Genomic DNA, 19,305 nt, shown 5'->3' on the forward strand with positions numbered 1-19,305 from the left:
ATAAAAAAAAAATAAGATAAATTTGATTCCAAAACTTTAAAAGCTTCTGTTCATCAAAATACACCATTAAGAAAATGCATAGTAAAACCCGAGACTAAGAGAATAAACAATAGTCAGTTACACTTTTACATAATAATGCTTATGAGAAGTACAATGAAACTAATATTCCATTTTAGAGTATAATACATAAAATATTTGAATTCCAAGCATAAACTACTAATGGTGAAATAAAAGGACAAGTAATTGGAAAGTTATGCTTGATTGTATAGACCATAATAAAGATGAAAACATTTCTTAGTTTAGTAAAAATATTTTAATGTGAGACATTAATTTTCCTCAGGATATTTTAAATAACATTTTAAAATGGTATTTACAAGCCTTTGTTTAAGTTTATTGACTATTCTTAATAGTGCATTTTAATCAGATTGGATTGGGCCAATCAGGAATTCTATAATTGGTCTTTGATTTGTTAGTGGCTATTCAAAGCAACTTTCAAAAAAAGGTTAAGAATACTGGGATAAAAATTAGACCATGAGCAGCTCCAAATACCATCGCAAGAAACATAATCTTGAGGCGGGGCTAAGATGGCGGAGGAATAGGACGGGGAGACCACTCTCTCCCCCACAAATTTATCGAAACAACATCTGAACGCTGAGCAAACTTCACAAAACAACTTCTGAATGCTGGCAGAGGACATCAGGCTTCCAGAAAAACAGCCCATTATCTTCAAAAGGAGGTAGGACAAAATATAAAGGATAAAAAGAGAGACAAAAGAGTTAGGGACGGAGACCCGTCCCGGGGAGGGCGTCGTAAAAGAGGAGAAGTTTCCAAACACCAGGAAACCCTCTCACCGGCGGGTTTGGGAGAAGATTTCGAATCTCGGAGGGCAACATAACCGGGAGAAAAAATAAATAAAACTCACAGATTACATGCCTAAAGGCAACTCCCAGCAAAGAACCCCAGACGCTCGAATCTGCCACCAGCAAGTGAGGGCTTAACGGGGAGGAGCGGGCGGCACTGCTTAGGGTAAGGACCAGGCCCGTATGCCCTGAGGGCAATCTGAGGGAGCTAACGTGAGATAGCAACCTAAACTGTGGGACAGCCAGAGAGAGAGAACTAACCCGCAAAAAGCCCAAATCTAAGGCACTGCCAGCCTGCTCACAGAACAAAGGACTGAGCAATACCAGAGGAGAGCTAGCCAGCTGCGGAGTGTCCCATCCCCTGCCGGACACAGCGGGGAGGCAGGGCCAGCTAGAGCCGGAAAGGGGCACCCTCGGCCCCAGAGAGGGCACCCCCTACCAAACTGCAAACAGGCTTCCAGTTTCTAAGCAAAGACTGCCTGAGATCCTGGAGGGTCGACAGCCGCCAAGAGGGTCGCAGCCAGAGACCAGCTCCCCAGAACTGACACAAAGCACACCGGAGCTGGCGCACCTGTAAACCGAGGCGGGGACCAGGGAGGTAATAAGCAGCACCACCCCAACAGGGGAGAGTGTGCTCACGAAACTCCTGGCTGCCTGAGCTGCTCCGACCAGGGATCGGCACAAACCGCGGGCCCAACTGAGTCTGCGCCTTTGTGGAGTACCCGGGAACCTGAACCTGAGTGGCTTAGACCTGGGAAGTGCACATATCTCAGGGTCCACTCCCCGGCAGAGTAACCTGAAGCCTGAGCAGGGTAGACTGGGAAAGCACACACGCCGTGAGCGGGGGCAAACCCAGTGCGGCCGAGACACTGCGAGCTCTCCACACACACGCCAGTGATATTGGTTTGCAGTGTTCCTTCCTCCCCACAGCACGACTCAACAAGTGAACCTAAAGAGACCACCTCCGCCCCTTTGTGGCAGGGTGGAAATTAGACACTGAAGAGACTTGCAAACAGAAGCCAAATAAACAGAGGGAAGCGCTTTGGAAGTGACAGGCCAACAGATTAAAGTCCCTGCAGTTAACACCAACTACATTGAAAGGGGCCTATAGAACTTGGAAAGTATAAGCAGGAACAAGGATCTATTGGAAACTGAACAGACCCACACTGCTCACAACAGCTCCAGAGAAAGTCCTGGATATATTTTTACTATTATCATTTATTTTTATTTTTTTTTCTTTTTCCTTTAAGTCCTCTATTACACCTTTAATTTTCATTTTTATAACCCACTATTACTTTGCAAAAAAAAAAAACCTATTTTTAAAGCAAACTGCATACATATTTCTTATACTTTCTGTGATTTTGTTTTCTTTTTTTTATATTGTATTTTTTTAAGAGTCTAACCTCTACTCTAGATTTTTAATCTTTGTTTTACATATTTGGTATCAATTTTGTACATTTAAGAACCCAATCTTTAGTACCCATTTTTACTCAGGAGTGTGATTACTGGCTTGATTACTCTCTCCCCCTATTGATGCTCTTTCTTCTCCCCCAGGGAACCTCTATCTCCCACCCTCCTCCTTCTCTTCTCAACCCAATTCTGTGAATCTCTGAGGGTGTTCTGGGCACCAGAGAACACTTCGGGAACAGAATACTGCCCAGATCGCTCTCTCCCCACTTGATTCCTCCCTTTCTACTCATGCTCACCTCTATTACCTTCCTCCCCCCTCTCTATGTATCTCTGTGAACCACTCTGAGGGTTCCAGGCTGTGGAGAGCACAGAGGGAAGTGCTTACTGGCTAGACTACTCTCTCCACGTTTGAGTCCCCCTCTTCTCCTCCTGGTCACGTCACCCTCCCCCCCTTCACCTCTCCATGTAACTCAGTGAACCTCTCTGGGTATCCCTCACTGTGGAGAATCTTTTCACCATTAACCTAAAAGTTTTATTATCGATGCTGTATGGACGGAGAAGTCTTGAGGCTACTGCAAGAATAAGACTGAAAGCCAGAGGAAACATTAACTAATAAGAGATCATCCAATAGCCTCCACATATACACTGAAACCAAGCTCCACCCAAGAGCCAATAAGTTCCAGAGCAAGACATACCTCGCAAATTCTCCAGCAGCACAGGAACAGAGCCCGGAGCATCAATATACAGGCTGCCCAGAGGCACACCAAATCCATAGACATCTCAAAACTCAATACTGGACACTCCATTGCACTCTAGAGAGAAGAAATCCAGCTCCAACCACCAGAACACCGACACAAGCTCCCCCAACCAGGGAACCTTGACAAGCCACCCGTCCAACCCCACTCACAGTGAGGAGCCTCCATAATAAAGAGGAACTTCAAACTACCAGAATACAGAAAAGCCATGCCAAACACAGCAATCTAAACAAGATGAAAAGGCAGAGAAATACTCAGCAAGTAAAGGAAAATGATAAATGCCCACCAAACCAAACAAAAGAGGAGGAGATAGGGAATCTATCTGAAAAAGAATTTACAATAATGATAATAAAAATGATCCAAAATCTTGAAAACAAAATGGAGTTACAGATAAATAGCCTGGAGACAAGGATTGAGAAGATGCAAGAAATGTTTATCAAGGACCTAGAAGAAATAAAAAGGAGTCAATATATAATGAATAATCAAATAAAGGAGGTAAAAGACACTCTGGAGGGAACCAACAGTAGAATAGCGGAGGCAGAAGATAGGATAAGTGAGGTAGAAGATAGAATGATGGAAATAAACGAAGCAGAGAGGAAAAAAGAAAAAAAAATCAAAAGAAATGAGGAAAACCTCAGGGACCTCTGGGACAATATGAAACGCCCCAACATTTGAATCATAGGAGTCCCAGAAGAAGAAGATAAAAGGAAAGGTCATGAAAAAATACTCTAGGAGATAATAGTTGAAAATTTCCCTAAAATGGGGAAGGAAATAGCCACAGAAGTCCAAGAAACCCAGAGAGTCCCAAACAGGATAAACCCAAAGAGAAACACCCCAAGACACATATTAATCAAATCAACAAAGATCAAACACAAAGAACAAATATTAAAAGCAGCAAGGGGAAAACAACAAATAACACACAAGGGGATCCCCATAAGGATAACAGCTGATCTTTCGATAGAAACTCTTCAGGCTAGAAGGGAATGGCAGGACATACTTAAAGTAATGAAAGAGAATAATCTACAACCCAGATTACTGTACCCAGCAAGGATCTCATTCAGATATGAAGGAGAATTCAAAAGCTTTACAGACAAGCAAAAGCTGAGGGAATTCAGCACCACCAAACCAGCTCTCCAACAAATGCTAAAGGATCTTTTCTAAACAGGAAACACAGAAAGGATGTTTCAACACAAACTCTAAACAACAAAGTAAATGGCAATGGGACCATACTTATCAATAATTACCTTAAATGTAAATGGGTTGAATGTCCCAACCGAAAGACATAGACTGGCTGAATGGATACAAAAACAAGACCCCTATATATGCTGTCTACAAGAGACCCACCTCAAAACAAGGGACACATACAGACTGAAAGTCAAGGGATGGAAAAACATATTTCATGCAAACGGAGACCAAAAGAAAGCAGGAGTCGCAATACTCATTTCAGATAAAATAGACTTTAAAATAAAGGCTGCGAAAAGAGACAAAGAAGGACACTACATAATGATCAAAGGATCAATCCAAGAAGAAGACATAACAATTATAAATATATATGCACCCAACATAGGAGCACCACAATATGTAAGGCAAATACTAGCAAGTATGAAAGGGGAAATTAACAATAACACAATAATAGTGGGAGACTTTAATACTGCACTCGCACATATGGATAGATCAACTAAACAGAAAATTAACAAGGAAACACAAACTTTAAATGATACAATAGACAAGTTAAATTTAATTGATATTTACAAGACTTTCCATCCCCAAATGATCAATTTCACTTTTTTCTCAAGTGCACACGGAACTTTCTCCAGGATAGATCACATCCTAGGCCATAAATCTAGCCTTGGTAAATTCAAAACAAATGAAATCATCCCAGTCATCTTCTCTGACCACAATGCAGTAAGATTAGACCTCAATTATAGGGAAAAAACTATTAAAAATTCCAACATATGGAGGCTAAACAACACGCTTCTGAATAACCAACAAATCACAGAAGAAATCAAAAAAGAAATCAAAATATGCATAGAAACAAATGAAACTGAAAACACAACAACCCAAAACCTATGGGACACTGTAAAAGCAATGCTAAGGGGAAGGTTCATAGCAATACAGGCGTACCTCAAGAAAGAAGAAAAAAATCAAATAAATAACCTAGCTCTACACCTAAAGCAACTAGAGAAGGAAGAAATGAAGAATCCCAGGGTTAGTAGAAGGAAAGAAATCTTAAAAATTAGGGCAGAAATAAATGCAAAAGAAACAAAAGAGACCATAGCAAAAATCAACAAAACTAAGAGCTGGTTTTTCTAGAAGATACACACAATTGACAAACCATTAGCCAGACTCATCAAGAAACAAAGGGAGAAGAATCAGATCAACAAAATTAGAAATGAAAATGGAGAGATCACAACAGACTCCACAGAAATACAAAGGATCATAAGAGACTACTACCAACAGCTATATGCCAATAAAATGGACAACTTGGAAGAAATGGACAAATTCTTAGAAAACTATAACTTTCCAAAACTGAACCAGGAAGAAATAGAAGATCCTAACAGACCCATCACAAGCACGGAAATCGAAACTGTAATCAGAAATCTTCCAGCAAACAAAAGCCCAGGACCAGACGGCTTCACAGCTGAATTCTACCAAAAATTTAGAGAAGAGCTAACACCTATGCTACTCAAACTCTTCCAGAAAATTGCAGAGGAAGGTAAACTTCCAAACTCATTCTATGAGGCCACCATCACCCTAATTCCAAAACCAGGCAAAGATGCCACAAAAAAAAGAAAACTACAGGCCAATATCACTGATGAACACAGATGCAAAAATCCTTAATAAAATTCTAGCAAACAGAATCCAACATCATATTAAAAAGATCATACATCATGACCAAGTGGGCTTTATCCAGGAATGCAAGGTTTCTTTAACTTCCGCAAATCAATCAATATAATACACCACATTAACAAATTGAAAGATAAAAAACATATGATTATCTCAATAGATACAGAAAAAGCTTTTGACAAAATTAAACATTGATTTATGATAAAAACCCTCTAGAAAGCGGGAATAGAAGGAACATACCTCAACCTAATAAAAGCTATATATGACAAACCCACAGCAAACATTATCCTCAATGGTGAAAAATTGAAAGCATTTCCCCTAAAGTCAGGAACAAGGGAAGGATGCCCACTTTCACCACTGCTATTCAACATAGTTTTGGAAGTTTTTGCCACAGCAATCAGAAGCTGAAAAAGAAATAAAAGGAATCCAGATAGGAAAAGAAGAAGTAAAACTCTCACTGTTTGCAGATGACATGATCCTCTACATAGAAAACCCTAAAGATTCTACCAGAAAATTACTAGAGCTAATCAATGAATATAGTAAAGATGCAGGATATAAAATTAACACACAGAAATCCCTTGCATTCCTATACACCAATAATGAGAAAACAGAAAGAGAAATTAAGGAAACAATACCATTCACCATTGCAACAAAAAGAATAAAATACTTAGGAATATATCTACCTAAAGAAACAAAAGACTTATATATAGAAAACTATAAAACACTGATGAAAGAAATCAAAGAGGACACACACAAATGGAGAAAAATACCGTGTTCATGGATTGGAAGAATTAATATAGTGAAAATGAGTATACTACCCAAAGCAGTCTATAGATTCAATGCAATCCCTATCAAGCTACCAATGGTATTTTTCACAGAACTAGAACAAATCATTTCACAATTTGTATGGAAATATAAGAAACCTCGAATAGCCAAAGCAATCTTGAGAAAGAAGAATGGAACTGGAGGAATCAACCTGCCTGACTTCAGGCTCTACTACAAAGCCACAGTCATCAAGACAGGATGGTACTGGCACAAAGATAGAAATATAGATCAATGGAACAAAATAGAAGGCCCAGAGATAAATCCACGCACCTATGGACACCTTATCTTTGACAAAGGAGGCAAGAATATACAATGAAGAAAAGACAATCTCTTCAACAAGTGGTGCTGGGAAAACTGGTCAACCACTTGTAAAAGAATGAAACTAGAACACTTTCTAACACCATACACAAAAATAAACTCAAAATGGATTAAAGATCTAAACGTAAGACCAGAAACTATAAAACTCCTAGAGGAAAACATAGGCAAAACACTCTCCGACATAAATCACAGCAGGATCCTCCATGACCCACCTCCCAGAATATTGGAAATAAAAGCAAAAATTAAAAAATGGGACCTAATTAAACTTAAAAGCTTTTGCACAAAAAAGAAAACTATAAGCAAGGTGAAAAGGCAGCTTTCAGAATGGGAGAAAATAATAGCAAACGAAGCAACAGACAAACAATTAATCTCAAAAATATACAAACAACTCCTGCAGCTGAATTCCAGAAAAATAAACGACCCAATCAAAAAGTGGGCCAAAGAACTAAACAGACATTTCTCCAAAGAAGACATACAGATGGCTAACAAACACATGAAAAGATGCTCAACATCACTCATTATTAGAGAAATGCAAATCAAAACCACAATGAGGTACCATTTCACGCCCGTCAGAATGGCTGCTATCCAAAAGTCTACAAGTAATAAATGCTGGAGAGGGTGTGGAGAAAAGGGAACCCTCTTACACTGTTGGTGGGTATGCAAACTAGTACAGCCACTATGGAGAACAGTGTGGAGATTCCTTAAAAAACTGGGAATAGAACTGTCATATGACCCAGCAATCCCACCGCTGGGCATACACACCGAGGAAACCAGAATTGAAAGAGACGCGTGTACCCCAATGTTCATCGCAGCACTGTTTACAATAGCCAGGACATGGAAGCAGCCTAGATGTCCATCAGCAGACAAATGGATAAGGAGGCTGTGGTACATATACACAATAGAATATTACTCAGCCATTAAAAAGAATACATTTGAATCAGTTCAATTGAGATGGATGAAACTGGAGCCCATTATACAGAGTGAAGTACGCCAGAAAGAAAAACACCAATACAGTATACTAATGCATATATATGGAATTTGAAATATGGTAACGATAACCCTATATGCGAGACAGAATAAGAGACACAGATGTGTATAACAGTCTTATGGACTCTGAGGGTGAAGATGAGGGTGGGACGTTCTGACAGAATAGCATTGAAACATGTATATTATCATATGTGAAACAAAACACCATTCCAGGTTCGATGCATGAGACAAATGCTCAGGGCTGGGGTGGTGGGATGGCCCAGAGGGATGGGATGGGGTGGGGAAGGTGGGAGGGGGGTTCAGGATGGGGAACACATGTAAACCCATGGCTGATTCATGTCAATGTATGGCAAAAACCACTACAATATTGTAAAGTAATTAGCCCCCAACTAAAATAAATAAATTTATTTAAAAAAAAAGAAACATAATCTTGAAAAATGTCCTGAAGATGTATGCTTTAGCTGCAGACAGGACACACATCCCTATTATTATTGAAACTGCACTTTGTAACACGGGGTAACCTAGCAGATACAGTACCTCAATGGCTTTTCGGTTTACTGAGGGTTTTGAACTGGAAACAAATGCATAGGAAATGTGAGCAGAAAAGTCAAAAGAAAACCCTATACAAATGACAAGATTAATCATGGATATGGAATCAAGGTTGACATTCCAGAAGGCCATAAAACCTGTGACGCCCACAATCACAGAAGCAATAGAGAAAGTCACCCACAAAGAACACAGAGGATGAGGAATTAACAATAAGGAAACAATGAACATAGCTGCTGATGCAACAATCACATTTCGAACAGTGTTTTCTACTATTGCAGAATACTGATCAAAATATATGAATGCCGGGTTGTACACCACTAGGGGAACTTCACACTTCTCAGCCAGTAACATCAGGAGTAACATCAGCTTCTTATTGGTTGAAGAAATACCCATGGTTTGAATGAAGGCCCGGGAACAAATGATTTCCTGTGATGATGTTATATTAATATCATATGCAAAAAGTGGAAATTCCACTAAAGTAGTGGGAATATTGCTTAGAAACGCTGTCTTATCATTTATGTCTTGATGGAGGTTTTCCACATATTTTACATATTCTCATAACCAAAACTCTGTAAGGTTTTCATCTACATACTCACTGTTTTCAAAATCTGCCAGACATTTTTCCAGTTTTTGCCTAGCATCTTTATCCCAGTAGTCAAGAGCCACAGTAACGATAACCATAACCCTGGGACCATGAGTAGAAAAATGTTCTTCTTCTACATTAAAATATGGTGTGATGTAGGAGTCGTCACTTACCAAATTTCAGAGGTCTAAACCTTCCTGCACTTGGAAACACCCATATATACTACTTATACTGTACTAAATGTATAGGAGCACTAGAAAAATCTTGGACTTGGTGTTTGTGAGAAAAGGACCAAAATAGTCTCTAAAGAATAGATTTATGGATGGATGTCAGCTTTATATTCATCTCGGAGAGAATTACATGGGAGGCAGCAGGCCTTTTTTAATGAGGAACATTTTTGGTCAGGTGTTTCTGGCTTCTTCAACCAGTGTAGACAGACTACTTCTCTTTTCCCATCCAGGGCCATAAATGCTCCAAAACAGGTGATGTTATAAAAATAACAGAAGAGCAGGGTTGTTCCTGTATAGATGCAAAAGTATTGTATGGACCTGAAAGAGGTCATAATTCCTGTATAGAAGGCCAGGACATTGGTGACGGTGGTGATTGTAATGGATACTGACACTTTTGAATAGACCTTGGACATCCACTCGCTTAGCTATCCGTGAGGCTGGTCTTCTGCCAGGCAGAAATCATGATAAATATGTCATTGACCCCAACACCTGTTAGAGAAAGAAACAGAGTCTTCGTACTTTTTAACATCCATTAAACATTAACCAGATCAACTCAAACTGTTTTCTTTGCCCGTCTCTCAAGGTCTCATTGATCTTTTGTTGTTGTTGTTGTTGTTGTTTCCTAGTTGAGTAGCTTTATTTAGTTACCAAGTCTGTTATTACCTCTGTTAATCGAAATAATACATGTTTCTCAAAAAGTTACTTTGAAATAGGACATGTGATTTTGTTAACTCTAGCTTGGTAGGCAGATTATAAAATAAAATAAAAGTGACAAGAGGACTGTTCTTATATCAACAATGATAGTGGCAAAGGCAAAGATTATGAATAAATAAATAAAAATAAATTAAAGAAAAAAAAATCCAGTTCTATAGAGCGCAGGTCCATTTAAAACAATTTAAATGGCAGGAAACAACAAAATTCTGTAAAGCAATTATCCTTCAATTAAAAAATAAATGAATAATAAAAATAAAACAATTTAAAAATTGCTGTGTTTCACTGCAGGTATTGATCAAAACTGATGCTGGTTGTTAGCTAGGACCTCAGCAGGGGTTGTTGGCTGAGATCTTTGTGGCAGAGGTTCCAAGAGTGAGGTTCCAAGAGTGAGTGTCCCAAGAGAAAAAGGTAGGGAAAAAAAGGGAGAAAGAGAGAACAAGGTTAAAAAAAAAAAAGCCTAGTTTTTAAGACCTAGCTTTGGAAGTCAGAGCGCGTCATTCCCACCTTTATTGGCTGAAGCAGTCACAGAGGTCTTCTCGGACTAAAGGGGGGGACACAGACCCCGCCACTCGACGGCAATTGATCTTTTGGAGTCTGTGTTTGGATACTGCTTTCTCTGACACCTTCTCTGATTGCCTCTGAAGCCACAACACAACTCATCACTCCTTGCTCTGTAATAACTCTGCACTTTGTACACATAGCACAGTACACTCTACACCTAGTCATCATTCAGGGTGTTTCATTGAAGAGTCAAGAAACCTGGCTGACTGGGTATTAGGTGAAGCAGGATTAGCCATATATCTCTGATTCCATCAGAACATTTGAGAGACTATTTTCTCTTATACACCATTTCACTCTAAGGCACTGAGTTAGCATCCTGTTGTTTAAACTACGAGCTGGATTTATCTGTTCTGCAGTTAGCATCTAGCTACCAATGTGGCATGATTTTAAAGGCACCCCATAGTTGGTATACACACACACACACACACACAGATATACACATGTAGTTTTCTGTTAGTCTGGTTCTGACACCCAGCACGCTGTCATTGAAACTTCACTTGCCCAAGTTAAGGCATTATGTCAGTAAAAGGCAGGTACTCTTGAGATCAGAAATATGTACCAAAATAAACTTTAAGAATCCTTTACATAATAAGTGAATACTAAAGTAACCAGTCTCTTCCACAGTGACGTTCTCTGATTGATTTGGAATAAAGAGGCCAGAAGAACATTTGAGGACTCAGAAGTTGTCACTGAAGGTTAGGAGAGGAGGACTACAGAGAAGAAGGGGATTACCAAGGACAGCCTAAGCACGTTGCAGATAAATTTCACTTCCCTCAAGCTTCCTACCACTTTCACTCCTGTACACCTGTTTCTGTGTGCACTGATACAAAATCAATACTTGGAACTGAATGCTGATTGATTTTAATATCAACCTTGGAAGATCTTCTCCATGGATTACACGGGAAGGTACTGGGAATTGCACTTTGCCTCTAATTTGGATGTTCTGTGTGTATGGTCTGGCAGGAGGCCTGCAGTGACACAGGCTTGTGTAGTCTGTCACAAACTGCATCCTGACACGCCCCCTGCAGCCAGCTTTCTGGATTTCGCTTGTATTCAGCTGGATGAAGGGCAAGAATCTGAAGTACTAAGGACCACAAATAAACTCATTGATATGGAACAGGTATTTAAAAACCGGTTTTATTATTTTTGGATCTTGGTTCAGAAATTGTCCTCACACATTTCTTGAGCTATCGAAATCACAGCCTCACACACACATGCACCCCTACACTCACATGTCTATGGATATACAGACAATATGAAGACGTTGATATGAAATCAGTTGTCTACACTTTAGTTGTTTATGGCTGTGGGAATATTGAGTGCATAAGCGTGAGTGTGCACTAGGAAGGCATACATCCAGTGCACAGTTCCTCCCCTATCTTCCCTAGGAAACCAATTATTGATTCTTCCAAGTTGCTTACCATCCAAAATAGAAACATAGTTGCCTTCTTATGTTTATTGTAAAATACATCCTGAAAGTACAGGCAAATACAAAGAAAATCTCTAAGCAACTGTAATTCCACCTGTCAAGGATAATCCTTGCTAATATTTTAAGTATTATCTATCCAGAATTTGCTTTATACAAATGTACATGCATATTTGTATATCTCTCTGTTTTAAACCTCTCGTTTCATAACCAGCATTTTTCATTTAACACTTTATATCTACCTCTTTTGAAAGACTGAATAGGATTCCCAAACTTTAATGTGCTCTGAGGAGACCAATCCCATGTTGATATATAATTAGCTTGTTTTTGTTTTTTCCTGTTCTAAATTACACTAAAATGAACATGCTTATTTTATTTTGTGAAAACCTGTCCAATAACTAGGACAAATTCCCAGAAGTGAAGTTGGCAGGTCAAAGGTATTCCATTTTAAAATCGTAAGTATTTTGATTTGTTGCAAAGTTATATCTTAAAAGTGCACCAATTTACAAATCTCCCTCAGCAGAATATGAGAGTGTTCACTTGCATAAAACCTTCCCCAAACCTTCAATCTTGCTATAATATTCATTAATCTAATAATAAGACAAAGTATCTCACTTTTGGTTTAACTTACATCTCTTGATTAATCGAAAGGTCAAATATTTCTTTCTTACATTTTCAATGATTAGTATTTTGGATTCTGTATGTGTGTGTGTGTGTGTGTGTGTGTTTCTGTGTGTGAAATGCCTGTTCATGTCCCTGGTCTGTGTTTTTCCATTTGGGGTACCAGATTTTTCCAACTCTAAAGGCATATAATTCCATTTGATTTTCTTTTTCTCCTGATTCCTCATTTTGGATCATTAGAGTCACCTATATATAATTATTTTGCTTAATGTAACACAACACCCTTCCTTTACCCACCCCACGCCCCCCCCCCATATACAGTGTGCAGCCTCATGCTTTGTTTTACTCACCTAGGATAAGAAATGGTGAATTTGCAACTATGAGCACAAATGGCACCCTAGTGTACAACATCAGGCCAAAGCCGCTCACCACTGCCGAGGCAACAGAAATGACTCCAAAGACTGCAACCCACATTTTGTTTCATACAGTCACACCTGTAAATTTGGAGGGAAAAGTCATGGAACTTGTGGTGGTAGTTTCCATACTGAAATTCCAGCAATTCATAACATTCTTGACTCGGACACTTCTTCAGAGCCCTCTTGGGCAACAATCCCCATACCTGTCTGCTTGGAGAACTTTAATTTCCAGGCACTAGCCCAGACCAACTGAACAAAAACAAAGGGCGGTGGGGTGGGGTGGGGACAGAAAAGTTGGGAATCTGTACTTTTACCAAACTACACTGGTTGCTTCTTATGCAGCAAGCCAAGCATGAATCCACCGACTGGCCTTTCAGAACCACAAAGATATACCAAAACATTGCAAATGGCTAATTCCACTCTGATCTCCAAAGGAGCATGAATAGAAGCAAGCAGTATGAAAGTGCCCATGTCCAGGTATCTTCTCACCCACTTATGACTCCCATTAGCCATAAACACAATCCTAAATACCTCCTGTATGTCAAAGCTGGTTTAATATATGTTGTGCCTAACAAAAAGAATGAAAGCCTCCTTCTAAAAGACTTTCATGCTTCTCCTCTGCTAGAGAAGTGTGCTCTAGAAAAGAGATTGTGTGTGTGTGTGTGTGTGTGTGTGTGTGTGTGTGCTCAGTCAATTCAGTTATGTCTGACTGCTTGTGACCCTATGGACTGTAGCCCACTAGGCTCCTCTGTCCATGGGAGTCTCCAGGCAGGAACAGTGGAGTAGGTTGCCATGCCCTCCCTCTAGGGAATCTTCCCCACCCAGGGATCAAACCCACGTCTCCTGTGTCTCCTGCATTGCAGGCAGATTCTTTACCACTGAGCCACTAGGGAAGCCCAAGAAAAGTGGCTACTAATTGCAAAAAAAAAAGTAATATATACTCCATTTTGAATAACACAACTTATGTCTAGTTCTTGGTTGGACCAACAAAAATGGGAATACATATACAGCATTTTAAAAAGACTGGATTTAATACTTTAACTCCCCAACAATCACAACTTTACATTTTAAAATATTGGCAACAATCTCTAGGTTTCTGTTTTACTTCATTGCCAACTACTTCAAAACAAATGACTGATAGCTGCCTCTAGAACTTTTAGTAGGAGAGAGAAAGAGTTTGGTTTGAAGACTAGCAAAGTCAACTATGGGAATGGAGCTACTGATTCCCAAAGAGCAAGAATATAGCTAAAGACCTTATTCATGCAAGGCACATTAAAATAACCAAACTTGCTTATTAAAACAGCTATGTTTGTCTGTATTTCACTTTTTCTCAAACTGCTGGTGCTATCTGTTAAACTCAGGGCCCCAAATCAACATACATACACGCACCAAAACAAAAGTATTCTGTTTTGATTACAAAACAAAATTTGATTACAATCAGTACTTTCTTGTGGACTTCCCTAGAGCTCAGATGGTAAAGAATCTGCCTGCAATGCAGGAGATCTGGGTTCAATCCCTGGGTTAGTAAGATTCCCCTGGAGAAGGAAAGGGCAATCCACCCCAGTATTCTTGCCTGGAGAATCCCATGGACAGAAAGGCCTGGTGGGGACAGACCCTGGGGTCACAAAGAGTCGGACACGATTAAGTGACTAACACATACACACAATACTTTCTTAAGGCAACAATACTGGTTTACAGGAGTTTAAGATAAAAGTAACACAAATGAACCTTGAAATCAGAAAGATTAACAGGATAAAAGCTACATATGACATGCTTAGCCCTATTCCCTCTTTCAGGTTTCTGGATTGTTGGTATAAATTTTTCAGAGGATGGAGGGAGTGAAGTATATTCTTGGCTAGAGTGATTTGACTTTGACTAGTCGCTGTGTTGACTCTCTAAATGATCCTTATTTTAATGTTCAATAGGCAATGGAAGGAAACATGTGAATGCAGAACACTAGTGAATACACTTACAGATTTTCTAGTCCCCAAGAAGGACTTTTTTTAACCAGTTTATCAGAATGACTTAGGAGAGTCTCAGAACTTTAGATTCCTGCAGTCCTGGAACACAGCTCTGCAGACTCTGATCTACAGTTTGTAGAGAAGTTGCAGAATCCACGTGTCTGAAAGTTTCTTCATGTGATTCCAGTGCTCAGGCTGACTTGGGAATCACTGGCAGCAAAACGACCAATCAAAACAGCTCACTAACTACACATTAAAGAAGGCAGAAACCAGGAGTTCCCTGGTGTCCAATGGTTAGGACTCCTCAGTGCTTTCATTGCTGGGGCCTAGGTTTGGCCAAAAACAAAGTATAAATGGATGAAATGAAGGACAACAGCTCTAACATATACAGGTTATTAAATACCCAAACAATAAAAGTAAGTCCTTCCTTGTCAGCAATTATTTTAAATCTAAACACATTAAACTTTCGAATCAAAAAGCAGACATTGTCAGAATGGATAAAACAGCATGATTCAACTCTATGCTATTTACAAGAGATTCACTTTAGATCCAAAGACATAAATAGATTGATAAGAGGACTGAAATAGATTTTCCATATGAATAGTAACCAAAAGAGACTAGGAGTGAGTATACTGATAACTGACAAAATAGGCTATTTCAAAAACAGTTAAATGTTTTTAGACAGAAGGAATTATATATTTATAAAACGGCCAATTAATCAAGAAGATATAACAGCTATAAACATAAGTGGACCTCATAACAGAGATCCAATATATATGAAGCAAATATTAACAGTATTATAGAGAGAAATATATAGCTCTACAATAATAGTTGTAAAATTCAATACATCCCTTTCAATAATGGATAAAACATCTAGGCAGATAATCCATAAGGAAAATGAAAACATACAGAATATCATAAAAGTTATGAGATGCAGTGACACCAGTGCCCAGAGGTAAATTTATACTACATTAAAAAAAACACAAAAGATCTCAAACCACTTTGTGGATTTAGACACCTTGTGGAACCAGAAAAAGAAGAGAAGACCTAACACAAAGCTAAAAGAAGGAATAAAATAATAACAGAGATAAATAAAATTGAGAATAGAAAAACAATAGAGAAAACCAACAAAGCCAAAAGTTGGTTATTGAAAAACAATCAACAAAGTTGAAAGACATTTATCTAGAGTGATAAAGGGGAAAAAATACAAATAACTAAATGAGACATGAAAATGGGGACTTCACTACTGAATTTACAGAAATAGAAGGGATTTAAGAGATTATTATAAGCAACCTATGCCAAAAAACTGGATAACCTAGATAAAGTACACAAATTCCTAGAAATACACAAAGACCTAAACTGACTCAAGATGAAACTCTCAACAGAACATGTAAAAGGACTGATCCATAGTCAAAAACCTCCCCTCACCTCCAATATAAAGTCCAGGCTTGATGGCTTCACTAGTGAATTTTATCAAATATGTAAAGAATAGTTAACACCAATCCTTTTCAAACCCTTCCAAAAAACTGAAAGGAAGGGAACACTCCCTAACTCTTTTGATGAGGCCATGATTACACTGATATCAGTGTCAGACTAAGATACCACAAGGAAGCTATAATTAATACCTCTTATTAATATAAATACAAAAATCCTCAACAAAATTTGAGCAAACACAATTCCATAAGCATATTAAAAGAAGTATACATCATGACCACGTGGGATTTACCCCAGGAATGGAGGGGTGGTTCAACATGAGAGCATCAATCAATGTAATATAACACACTAACAGAACAAAGGATAAAAAACCATATGAAGCTCTCAAAAGGTACAGAAAAGGCACTTGACAAAACCCAATGTCTTTTCATGATAAAAACTTTCAAAAACAAGGAATGGAAGGAAAGTTCCTCAAAATTATTAAGGCAATTATGAAAACTGCACAGCTAACATTATACTCAATGTTGAAAAAAAGAAAGCTTTCCCTCTAAGATCAGGAACAAGATAAGGATGCCCACTTTCATCAGTGATATTCAAAGATGTACTAGAAGTGTTAATCAGAGCAATTAGACAGGACTTTGAAATTAAAGGAATTCAAACTGGAAAGGAAGAATTGTAACTCTCTTTTCACAGATGATATGATCCTACATATGAAAACTCCAATGACTCCAAAGGAAGCTACTAAAGATAGTAAACAAATTCAGTAAAGCAAGATACAAGATCAACACACAGGATTCAGTTGTTCCTATTCATATGCAATGAACAATTAAGAAAAGAAATTAAGAAATAAAAAGAAATTAAGAAAGTGATTTCATTTAGCATTTAAACTAATGAGATACTTAGGAATACATTTAATCAAAGAAGTGAAAGACTGGTACATGGAAAATACAAAACATTGGTAAAAGAAACTAAAAAAGACCTAAATTAATGGAAAGACTTTCACAGTCCATGGAGGGGGATGACTTACTATTGTCAACATGACAATCTCGCCTGAGGCAATCTACACATTAAACATAATCTCTATCAAAATCCCAACAGGTTTTTTTTCAAAAATGTATAGGTCAATACTCAAATTCATATGGAATTACGAGGAGCCCTGGATATTCCAGAATAACCTTAAAAAGAAAAAATAAATGGACAACTGAGATTTCCAGATTTCAAAACTTATAGCAAAGCTACAGTATTTAAATCAGAATGGTACTAGTATATGGACAGACATATAGACCAATGGAGTAGAACTGAACCTCTAGCAATAAATCCATATATCTACAGCCCACTGATTTTTGACAAGGATGCCAAATCCAACCAACTGGGAAAGAGCAGTCTCTTCAACAAATGGCCCTTGGATGACTGGATTTCCACAGGAATAAGAATGAAGTTGGACCCCTACTTCACATCATATACAACCATGATTAAAAACTGTAACCACCTAAATATTGCAGCTAAAACCATAAAACTCTTGAAGGAAACATAGAGCAACTGCACGGGACCTTACTTGTCAATGGAAGCTGAGATGTAACACCAAAAGCACAAGTAGAAACAATAAAAATAAATAAGTTGAATTCCATCTAAATTAAAACCTTTGTACATTAAAGGGCATTATCAAGAAAGTAAAGAGATAATCTACAGAGAGAAAATATTTGCAAATTATATAACTTGATAAGGATTTAATATCCAAAACATATACTCAACAACAACAGAATTCAACAACAAAAGGACAAACAGCGTCACTAATAATGAACAAAGGTGGGGAATTCCCTGGCAGTCCAGTGGTCAGAACTCCAAACTTTCACTGCCAAGGGCCTGGGCCCAAGTTCAACCCTTGGTTGGGGGAAATAAGATTCTTCAGGCCTTGGGGCGTAGCCAAAAAAAGAGCAAAGGACTTGAATAGACTTTTCTCCATAGAGGATATGCGTGTGTGCTCAGTCGCTCAGTTGTCTGACTCCTTGTGACCCCTAGCCACCAAGCTCTTCTGTTCATGAAATTTTTCAGGCAAGAATACCAGAGTGGGTTACCATTTCCTTCTCCAGGGCATCTTCCCAACACAGGGATCGAAACCAAGTCTCTTGCATCTCCTGCACCAGCAGGGGGATTCTTTACCACTGCACCACCTGGGGAACTCCAAAGAAGATATATAAATAACCAATAACCACATTAAAAAAATAATCATGCTTAGAATGTAGAGAAATTGTAAAACTTACACATTGCTGGTGGGATGTAAAATGGTGTAGCCTCTGTGAAAAATAGTTTGGTGGTTCTTCAAAAAGCTAACCAGTGAATTATCATACAACCCACTAATTCCATTCCTAGGTATATACTGAAAAGAACTGAAAACAGGAGCTTAAACAGAGAGATTTGGACACCATGGTTCACTGCAGCATTATTCACTATAGTCAAAAGGTAAAACTATTTCAAGTGCCCATCAACAGATAGGTAGATAAACCAGTGTAGTATATGCATAAAACGGAATATTATTCAGCCATGTAAAGGAACTAATGCTACAACATGGATAAACCTTGAAAACATTATGACAAGTGAAGTAAGTCAATCACAAAAGGACAAATACTGTATGATTCCACTTATATGAAATCTCTGGAATAGGCAAATTCATGGAAACAGAAACTAGATTAAAAATTAGCCAAGACTTGGGGGAGACGATGGGGAGTTATTACTTAATAGTTACAGTGTTTGGTTTGCCAGCCCCAAAACTACTGAATAGCTAATATGTGCCTGGCACTATGCTGTAAT

At 38.5% G+C, this 19,305-nt stretch overlaps 1 pseudogene; it reads right to left on the bottom strand.

The window, feature by feature from the left end:
- Positions 1-1,194: 1,194 nt before the first annotated feature.
- LOC145538334 (patched domain-containing protein 3 pseudogene) lies at positions 1,195-13,160 on the bottom strand (annotated as a pseudogene).
- Positions 13,161-19,305: the final 6,145 nt, after the last annotated feature.

The sequence above is a fragment of the Giraffa tippelskirchi genome, chromosome 2 (genome assembly GCF_054371585.1).
Source record: "Giraffa tippelskirchi isolate mGirTip1 chromosome 2, T2T-mGirTip1v1.2.pri, whole genome shotgun sequence".
Lineage (NCBI taxonomy): Eukaryota > Metazoa > Chordata > Mammalia > Artiodactyla > Giraffidae > Giraffa > Giraffa tippelskirchi.